Raw genomic sequence first — 10,532 nt, 5'->3', positions numbered from 1 at the left:
CGACCCACGTTGTCATCGTTTATAGAGACCAGCTCGACCGGATGACCGAGGGTGAGGTATGAAATTTTGCTCTCAATTTTGTTGTCTTGTCAATTGTATATGTTTTGAGTTCACGAGCGAATTTTAATATACTTGTCGTTATTGTAGTTTATCTGGCAGCCTTATGCTAGGGTCTTCAGTACGCTCCCCGACTACTGTCAACTAGGTCAAGAGATATGGATGGCGAGAGTGCCACTTATTTGTTTTGACATGGCTGAGTGGCATCTCCCCCATTGTGTCCTCCGACAGTTTGGTCGGGTCCAGTCCGTGCCGGATCGGTTCGACACCGAGTGGCGGTTGCATGTGAATAATAGGCATGGCCGATCTGGCACTAACTGGAGTCTGTTTTATATGCGATATATAAAGTTGTGGGATGCCTTTCGGGACAATATTGTACAAGCTGACTAGAGCAATGAGGTGCTCCCCTCTTCCAACCCTTACATGTTATGGTATCGACGACATACACGCCTACTAGTCGGTAATCTGAGCCACCTGTCTGAGTCCAGATATCAGGGAGTTGGGCCTTATCTTGAGGCATTGGTGAGTATCATAGTATGTGTCAGATAATTATTAAGATCATAATTGATTTACTTTCAGTCAATTGTAGCCTAATACATCTGTATTTTTGTTCAGGTGGTTGGAGCTGGGAGGTCATATCACTTGGCTGAGGACGCCCTTTTCAGACGTGATGGACAGCATGCCTTGCAGGCCGTGGCAGAGATCTGAGACTTATTGTACGCGGCGATCCAGCATGCCCATTGGGGAGATTGTCTATATTTTGGCCACTACGGTGTACACAGTGCAGCAACTGCTCTAGACACATCAGTGCCTTCCACTTCAGTGTCGGCTACATCAGGTCCTTGGACATCATTCACCCCACCACATGCTACCCTATACATATCTCCAGATTCCATCCACGTCATCCTACCCAGCATACTGGCATACCTTATGTAGTTGACCCTGATTGGACACCTCCCTGATACATGCATGACATTGTTGCCCTACCCACCCAGTTGCCACCACCAGACATTTCAGGTGTTTGTAGTGTTGGGGTTGATACATGTACATCACATAGTCCCACACTAGATACACCTACTTTTGTGGGGACTAGTTCGACTGCGACCATGAGTACACATGATGCAGTTCTCACTGACATCTCCCACGTTGAGGATGGGGCCCATATTGACCCCCCCAAAGCCCGAGGGAGAGGCCGAGGTTATGGTCGTGGCGGACGTCGCGGCCGAGGTCGGGGTGCGGGCAGAGGCAGAGGTCGAGGTCCAGCTGCAGATCATGATACAGTTGCACCAAATGAGGGAGTTTCACAACTCACAGCAGTATCCGATCTTCGGCCAGAGACAGGATCAGGGGCAGCACAGGCAGAAAAGGGAGGGTCACACTCACAGGCTCCACTGGCAGTCAGTGGAGGGCCATATACAAGGGAGGGAGTGCCACAGGATACGCATTTATGATTGGGGGAGCCACATATTCAAAGAGTCTACGGCAGGAGACCGAAGAAAGAGGTCCACGGTCGGGGTTATGGGATTAGGGGTAGGTTAGGGCATTAGCGGGTGTGATATGGACTGTATAGTTTTTTTTATTTATAATTTTTGTTATAGTTTTAGTAAATCAAATTTGTATAGAGGATGTAAATGTGCCATATTTATATATTCGAAAATAGAATTTTACAATTTTTTTTTCTTACTTATTTTGATGATTTCCTAAATACTTCAAATAGTCAAATCATGATGTCACAATGGGTTTAAACAGGGTGATTATACACATAAGAGATTGAAGTTGTGCTGCATTTGGTACCATGTGGATTTTCATTTTACAAAAATAAACTATACACTTTTTTTTTGAAACACACACACACACAAATTTCAGATTACATAAGACTACCCAAAAAAAAAGGTACACAACCTGATAATATAAAAAAAATTTAAGAACATTGGTTTTTTTAAACAACGTGTGCACACATAATTACAACATGCGTACAAAACCTGTAAGTTATTTACTGAGTTGGTAATTTATGATTTTACCCATAATTATAATTTCATATAAGTTTTAAAATAATAGATTATTTAACAAGTTATGGTTATTTTAGGAAAAATAGAAAAAAATTTGTAAGCTGGGCTTCAGATTCATGACACCAAAATTGGTGTTACCCTTTAATAATAGAATAGATTAACCCTCCAATTGGATCCAAATTCTGTAATAATAAATAGTTCCTCCAGCCCCCAAATTCTTTAATTTGCCAACTCCACATTCCTTCATTCCTATCATCACTGTGGCCCTCTTCACTCAAAGAACCCCAACTCCCTCTACTGGATCCTCAACCATTTGCCTTTGACGTTGTGTCGTTCCCCAAAATCTGATTTTTTTCAACAGCCGACTTGTTGCCACCATTAGACTGGCTATTTTTATTATAACTCCAGATATTAGTGGGTGACTCATTCTCATGCCTGGTTTGAGATTGTATTTCAACTTTACTCCTCTCAGTATTCGAAAAACCCCAAGCAGCAAAAGTTTTTGACTGAGGTACATGCTCAACATCTTCTTACTTGACTGTGGGTGACTCATTCTCATGCCCGATTTGAGATTATATTTCAACTTTACTCCCCTCAGTATTCGAGAAACCCCAAGCAACATAAGTTTTTGACTGAGGTACATGTTCTACATGTACGAACTTCATTGTGGGTGTGTTTCACAGTGCTGTCTGCGACTGAGAAAATAATTTCATAATTAATCATTCAATATCATCATTATATTCCACATCAATAATGCATGAAATCATGAAAGCCTAGTTCAATTAGCGTTCTTCAAAATAACAATAACGGAGAGAAAGCAAAGGTATTTGTTATTTGTAGAATTACAAGAACTATTCAAAAACTATTGAAATTTCTCCCTTCATTGATAAGTCGTGGATAAGCATTACAAATCTATTACAACATAAATGGTTTGGTCATTCATCCAAACAATCTCATTCATTATCATCATCATCTGACATCTCAATATCAGATTCATACATAACATCCATGCTCCAGGCGAAGTACCAGTGTGCATCATCCATTAACCCATCTTCGACACGCTCATTTGCGGTCTTCATTAGTTCGGACCTTTGCAAACGTTGGGTCATGCGATTAACTTCGTCACGGATACGATGCAATGCCCTTTGCAACAACTGTGGAGTGTCAGTTGGCATACGCATGGCTAACCAGTGAGGAAATTTAATATTAATTTCATGGCATAGCTCAACAAGAATGTTTGCTCGAGTTATGCGAAATTCCCACTCAGCTCTCATGGTATTGACGGCGGCATGTGAGTAACGCAAATTTGGATTTAATGGGTATTGAAATTCATCTCCATCTGCAACCCAATAGCGACCCATTACTGAATATAGATCAACCACCGTATATCTCATGATGATATCGCTCGAAATAGCTATAAAACTTTTGTTATGGTATGATGCGATATTTATACCACATATACACATGGTAGTTGTATGTTTGAAATTATTGTAAACAACTATACATCAGAGTTGTCACGTCAACTTTTATGACTGTCACGACCCAAACCCGCCCCTGTAGGTCTAGCATCGTAACCGGCCAGTAATCCGTGGATTACCAAAGGCCTCTGAACAGATAAGCATATAATAAGGGACTGCGGAAGTAAATATATAAAATAGACAAGGTCCAATGAGCTGTGGTAACGTACATGAGACAGTAGATTTCAAAACTTATATATATATATATACATGAGCATGCCAGTCAAAGGACACCAATATTTACAAGGTATTTACAGAAGTGTACATCTCAAGACTTGACTTTACAAATAGTCACAGAGACTAGCGTGAATACAAAAACAGCCATGGCATTAGACTTCGATCGGAACCTCCTCGGAAGGCGCAACAGTTGGCTGACAAAAACATAACAGAAGGCCGTTAACTCTAGCCTTGGTCACACGCCAGCTCGCCTACATACATAATATAAACAGTGAGCGAAAGCCCAGTGAATAATAACAGAGTAAAGGGGTTTTCAATGAATGAGTCCGTACAGATTCAGAAATCATAATTCAGTTTCGTATCAAATCCATAATTTGTCCAGACCATATACAGAAATAATAAGTCATGCTTGAGTTTACATGATACATCCATTAGCAATAACAAAGCAGATACAGAACAGAGGCAGACACGTGAGGGTTACAAATAACCAATTCCTTAAAGAAACCTCCGGATTCGAGTAACAGAACAGAAGCTGAGCCCCCATGACGGGGCCCCTAGTACGGGTAATAGAGTGCAGACGGATATAAGTTCCATAAAGGAACCTCCGATACCGGGTAACAGCCAATAGATATCACATAATGCTAAGGATGTCACAAATACATATCAGAAATTGAACAATCATTCATTGTACAGAACATATCATTTCGGAAAACAGATCTTATTTTATCACACAGAAAATAGATACAGTTGAACATAACTTTACTAAGTTATTACTCACAGTTGGCCTTAAGACAAACAGACAGAGTAGATTAGTCAAACAGAACGCGGCACGTGACCTACATAACACAAAACAGATACACACTTGAAACACACGTTCTAAATGTACAAAACTTACGTCGTTGGCTCTTAGTATGTTTCTAACCTTTAATCCTCATTAAAGGGCCTTAAACATGGCCTAGGAATGCCTAGGATGGAATAAGGATGCAAAAATGCCTTGAAAACCATTTCGTAAATTTTGCTGAAGATAAGGTCCACGATCGAGCGTGGATTACCCCGCTCGAGCGGACATGTAGATATGAAGCTCCGCTCGAGCGTGAAATTCCTCGCTCGAGCGAACTGTAAAATCGACAAAAGTACTAGATGCATGATTTTCACGCTCGACGGGCGCTCGACCCCCGCTCGAGCGTGAGACTCAGAGTCTCGCTCGAGCGTGGTTTCCCACGCTCGAGCGGACTGCAAAACACACAAACTTCTGGGTATATGCATTTCACGCTCGAGCGTAACTATCGACGCTCGAGCGGAAGTGCATGTACTCAGGATTCACGCTCGAGCGCGAAAGTACCCGCTCGAGCGTGGGTCAAATTTCTGAAAAATCCAGATTGACCTCCAAGCATGAAACTCAACCTTTAAGCCTTCAAAACTCATTTTTCTGGGCCAAGATTTGAGGAAACATATAATAACTCATAAAACAACATGTATTAAAAATCATTTCAAGAAATCATGGCTCAAGAGCAACCCAATTTGTGCAAAATCAACATGAACTCTATGAACATGCCATTAATACAATATGCAAGAACCTCATTGAATCCAAACCCTCCAAAACATGATCAAACTTGATAATTTGATGGACAACAAGATGAATGACCATAATGTGAGAGAAATTAACACATGCTTGGAAGAAATCTTAGAATTCAAACTCAAAGCATGGAAATTTATGCATGCATGCATGGATGGACTCTCAGAACCACACTGTGAGCTAAATCTTGACTTAAAATATCAATTTCACCATGAACCTAGCAAGAACAACTCACATTCATAATTAAAATGATGAATTCTCTACCTTTAGGTCTTCAATTCTAAGTGTGGAAGCTTAAACATGCAATCCTCCTTCAAATTCTCTAACTCTTCAAGCTAATCTCTAGATGAATTCAATGTTGCTCTCCTACTCTCTCTCTCTCCTACAGTTTTGGTCAAGAAAATGGCTGAGGAGATATGCTTCTAAGTGTAGTAAGATGTAATAAGGTTGGTCTCAAATCGAGCCACTAAGTGGCATTGGTGTAATTAGGCAATCTAATGTAATTCAACATTATTTAATTTAATTTACACGTTCCAAATCGAATTTTAATTAAGCCTACCATAAAATCACATAAAATCTAACTAGTATAACACACTACTCAATTTCTAAATCAGTCACCGATAAGGCTTTCAATTCGCAGTTCAAAGTCAACACATAAACAGATCACTTTATAGCAAACAGATAGAAACACAGAATTAATGCAATACATATGCAAATTAATCCCAGATTCCTTCTAAATTACTGTTAGGCATAATTAAGTGCGAATTAACATAATCAGAGGTAGGGGTTATTACAATGACCTGAACAACTATACATCAACTTTATAGAAGTTGTCACTTCGACTTTTATTTACTACTCAATGCATATCTGAAGGTTTTAAGCAAAGTTCAAATCTGCTTAGAAATTTAATTTCATTTTTCCGCTTACAAATATAATTCAATTTATTTTGCCTTGACAATATATTTAATTTCACTTTTCACCTTACATATTTCATTTAATTTAATTGGAGAAATTTGACCAATTTAATTTCAAGTTAACTATGTGTTAATTTCAAGTTCTATATATCGATAAACCCATTCATTCTAACTCTACTACAAATTAATCTTCAACACATTCTAACTCTATAATATTTTATCTTCAAGGTATATGAATCTATTTGGAGTTGCGTAGGGTGGCTTTTTAAACACAAAGGGTCTAATTGTTTTGTTATTTTGTTCTGACACCCCCTCATCCCATTATGAATTACAAAAAATTCACATAGGCACAGTAGCTATGGTACGATAATAAATTGTAGCTCGACGCAGTGATATGTCCAACAATTCTCAGTGATGCAGTGACTTTTACTGTAAGAACCCGACCCTCGCGCATGATTTCTGATATATTCTCAGTCCTTGATTGGTACTTTTAAATGCTTACTGTAAACTTCCATGAAAAATTACGGTTAAGTAAGTGAAATCCATGTTTATGAATGCCTATCTGTTGCATAAGAAAACTATCTGTTACCATTAACACGTTTGAATTAGAAATTGGAAGCCTTAACGGCTGAATTATCTGAAATTGATTATATATCTGTGATTAGCATAATTTTTACGTAATATTAAGCATGTTTACAAAATTTCAATTTCGGAATGATTAAACGATGGAATTTTGTCTTATATACCTTTATATATATATATATATCAAAGTCCAAGTTCTCTTAAGCTTGATCAAAAACAATTTGACATATCTCCTGGAGAGGAAAAAAAAATGAAAAAATAGGGAAAAAAGGGGAACAAGGGCAAGGTTCAACAAGGAAGGGAATTGAGATTAAATTAGGAGATCCTTGCCATTTTTAAAGCTCAAGGTATGTTAAATTTAGTGTATATGGGAATTCTCCTTTTAATTGTGAAGAAGGATTTGTTTATGATTTATGTTTGATGATTTAGGGTTGTAATGGAGAATTGTTCATAATTTATGTTTGATTGAAGAGGATACTCATCAATTGGTTGCTTTGACATGAAATTTATACCTCAATCTTTGTTTCTCATGATAAACCCATGAAACTATATTTAAGTAATGTATGATGTTTTGATGAACATGAGGAACTTGAATTAAAGATAGAATTTGGAAGGTTTGTAACTTGAATAAGCTTCTATTCATGTGTATTTTATGATGCTCAAGTTCTAGTACATGCTATGGTGAAATTTATACGTCAATCCTTGGTTTTTATGCCATATTATAATGTGTTATGTTTTATGAACAAAAGGAAGTTAACTTAAAGGATGAGATTTGGAAGAATAGTGACTTGATCAAGCTTTTAATCATGTTACCTTGTGATATTTCAATGATAAATTATGTTATAGTGAAGTTAGGTTCAAGTATTGCCTTAATTTCATCTTGGGTTGCATGAGAAATGAAGCGATGATGCTTAAAATTGAGTTGAAACCGAGCTGCCCTAAAACAGGGCCATGGCCGCTCGAGCGGAGGCCTTGGGCGCTCGAGCGGAGAAAGAAGAAAAACCTGGAAATGCCTACTGTCTACAGCCGCTCGAGCGGAGAGGGATGACCGCATGTGCGGTGCTTGGCCGCCGGGCTGAAAAAGTGGTTCGCTTAGTTTTGCATGCTTGACTCACTGGTATTTTTAGAATATTTTCTGATGATTTTAAGAGGGTTGTAAATTCATGCAAAGTGTAATGATTCAGGAAATGATTTAAGAAAGAAAAGAGAACTAATGTGCAAGTTTTGCGTGTGTGCAGGACATACTCCGAGAGGAAGTAACACGTCATCTCACCACTGTGAGCAGTAGTACGCTTTACTACAGATAATGATTGCCCTTAGCATTTTGTTGATGATAATTATGCACCTGTACTTAATGTAAATGTATGATGATAAGAAGGTGAACATTTTGCCTACTCTCATGATTCCAAGGGCTGTAATGCCAACATGTTTCAAGGGCCTCGTGCCATAAGTTTCAAGTATGTTTCAAGGGCCTCGTGCCATATGTTCCAAGGGCCTTGTGCCATATGTTTCAAGGGCCTCGTGCCATAAGTTTCAAGTATGTTTCAAAGGCCTCGTGCCACATGTTTCAAGGGCCTCGTGCCACATGTTTCAAGGGCCTCGTGCCATCACGTTTCAAGGGCTTATAGCCATATGTTTATGTTGCAGGATTGGGCCTAAGGCCGTTATGTACTTAGCACAGAATCAGACTAACCATGTGAACTCTGCATCTTTATATGTATTGACGTGTTTTATGTTTCAAGTTAAATATCGTTTATTATGTATTACTATTCACTGAGCCCGGCTTACTCTCTATTATGTCTGTTTCTGTAGGTCATCAATCAGGAGGTCAGTCATAGCCTTGACGCCACTTTCTTTGTCAACCTTTACATGTCCAGGCACTATACAAGGCCATCCATTTTGTGAAGTGGTTAAGATGTTGGCTTGCTATTTAAGTGTCCATCTAAGGTTGATGTACATAACTTTTATGTTTTTTGTATACGCCCTATCATGGGGCTAGGACTGTAAGGGTAGGTGTACGTAACCGTTATCCAGGGGTATAGTTTTAAACTTTATCTGACTTTGATGATGTATGTGATGTTGAGATCCTGGCATATTAGAAATAGCTCAATGGAGTATGCTTGTATCTACGTTATGTTAGTATTTTAAGCTTCCGATAAGGCCCCGTAGATTATGTATACCAAGTTACATGTCCGTTTCTGGATAGGTTATGCCCAAACTTTTAGGGGCAGGTTTGGGGCGTGACATTTACAGACGTAATAAATTGTATGCTTTGTTTTTTCCCCAGATGCTATGTGACTTTGTGCAGTAACGCAGTGATGCATGTGACTTTGTGCAGTGATGCAGTGATCCATGTGACTTTCTAACTTTGTAAATTATATACTTTGTGAATAATTCAGGCCCAGCGAATGCGGAGCCCTGTAGCCGACAACACGGCACCAAATGCGGAAGAGAGCACCAATCGGGGAACGACACGTGGCACGGGGGGAGCGTCCCAGTAATATTATAGGGACACTCCTGGGAACATCTATAAGTCACTCACTTACTCTCTTATACCAGTAAAGTTTTTAGAGAGTGACTTGCGTCACCAGAGAGAGTAAGTGATGTCATTGCGAGTGACTTATGACCTCCATGCAACGTCGTTTTAAATTAATTATTCTCCTAACTCTATCAACTAGGATATATAAGAGTATGCATTAGACATTCATAACCCATAAGAGAATTGTGTATCTGACAATTCTAACAGACCGCTGCGCTATCATAATGGCAGAAGAAATACAACAAGCCGATATTACAGATAACCTTCACGAGAATGAGGCCGGCGAATTGGAAATCGAAATCATGAACGCGACGTCAAACTTACCGATATCCAATATATCAATAACAAATCCAAAGATAGGCGATGCAATGTGGCAGAAGATCACATTCAAGTCAATGATAATTGACAAATGCAAGCTAAGCTACAAGCCATAGTGTCCATTTAATTCTAATGGTCACGTCGAAGTCGAAGTCAAAATACGGGACACACAGTTACGAGCAGATGATCAATTACAAGCTTGTTTTACTTTTCCAGTTACATGCCTAGTAGACATCACATATTTTGAAAACGCATATGCTGCCAAAGATAAGAAAGGATGCCCATGGACAGCGTCGTACAAATTGCTACAAACAAACATCAACGACGGTGTGAAATATTGCAAAATGAAAGCCACATTGGCTTTCCAAACATCATCTTTCCCATATGAAATTGCTTATCGGCCGCCGTTAATAACTGTTTTGTCCAAAGTATTCAACAATAACCACGTGGATATTTGGCACGTGGAGCGCAAAGTGGCAAAGGCAAGACTAACACGCTGTAATTCTGAATCACGTTTTCGATCCACAATGACATTGTCAACACCAATGGGCCAATACGGTTCTTCAGCCCAAAGGATAATAGCGGCACGATTGTCAACAAGTTCAATTCGGGATGGGCTTGAATTATTCAGTTGGCGCGACATGATTATGCCGACCCGCGGCCCATCAATAATCAACACTAGGCTAAATAATTAGCCTAGCAGCCCAGTTGACATAGGCCCATCAGTAAGTGAGACCAGATCCAACAACTCCGAATCATCAAGACTCACTACGGATGAGGTGTCTAAATTAGTAGCAGAAGCTGTAAAGGCCGCAGCGGAAGGATCCACATCAACCCAGAAAC

Source organism: Camellia sinensis, chromosome 3 (assembly GCF_055761805.1).
Source record: "Camellia sinensis isolate YWXY chromosome 3, ASM5576180v1, whole genome shotgun sequence".
Lineage (NCBI taxonomy): Eukaryota > Viridiplantae > Streptophyta > Magnoliopsida > Ericales > Theaceae > Camellia > Camellia sinensis.
The sequence above is the reverse complement of the archived record's forward strand: the minus strand, read 5'-3'. Positions refer to the sequence as shown.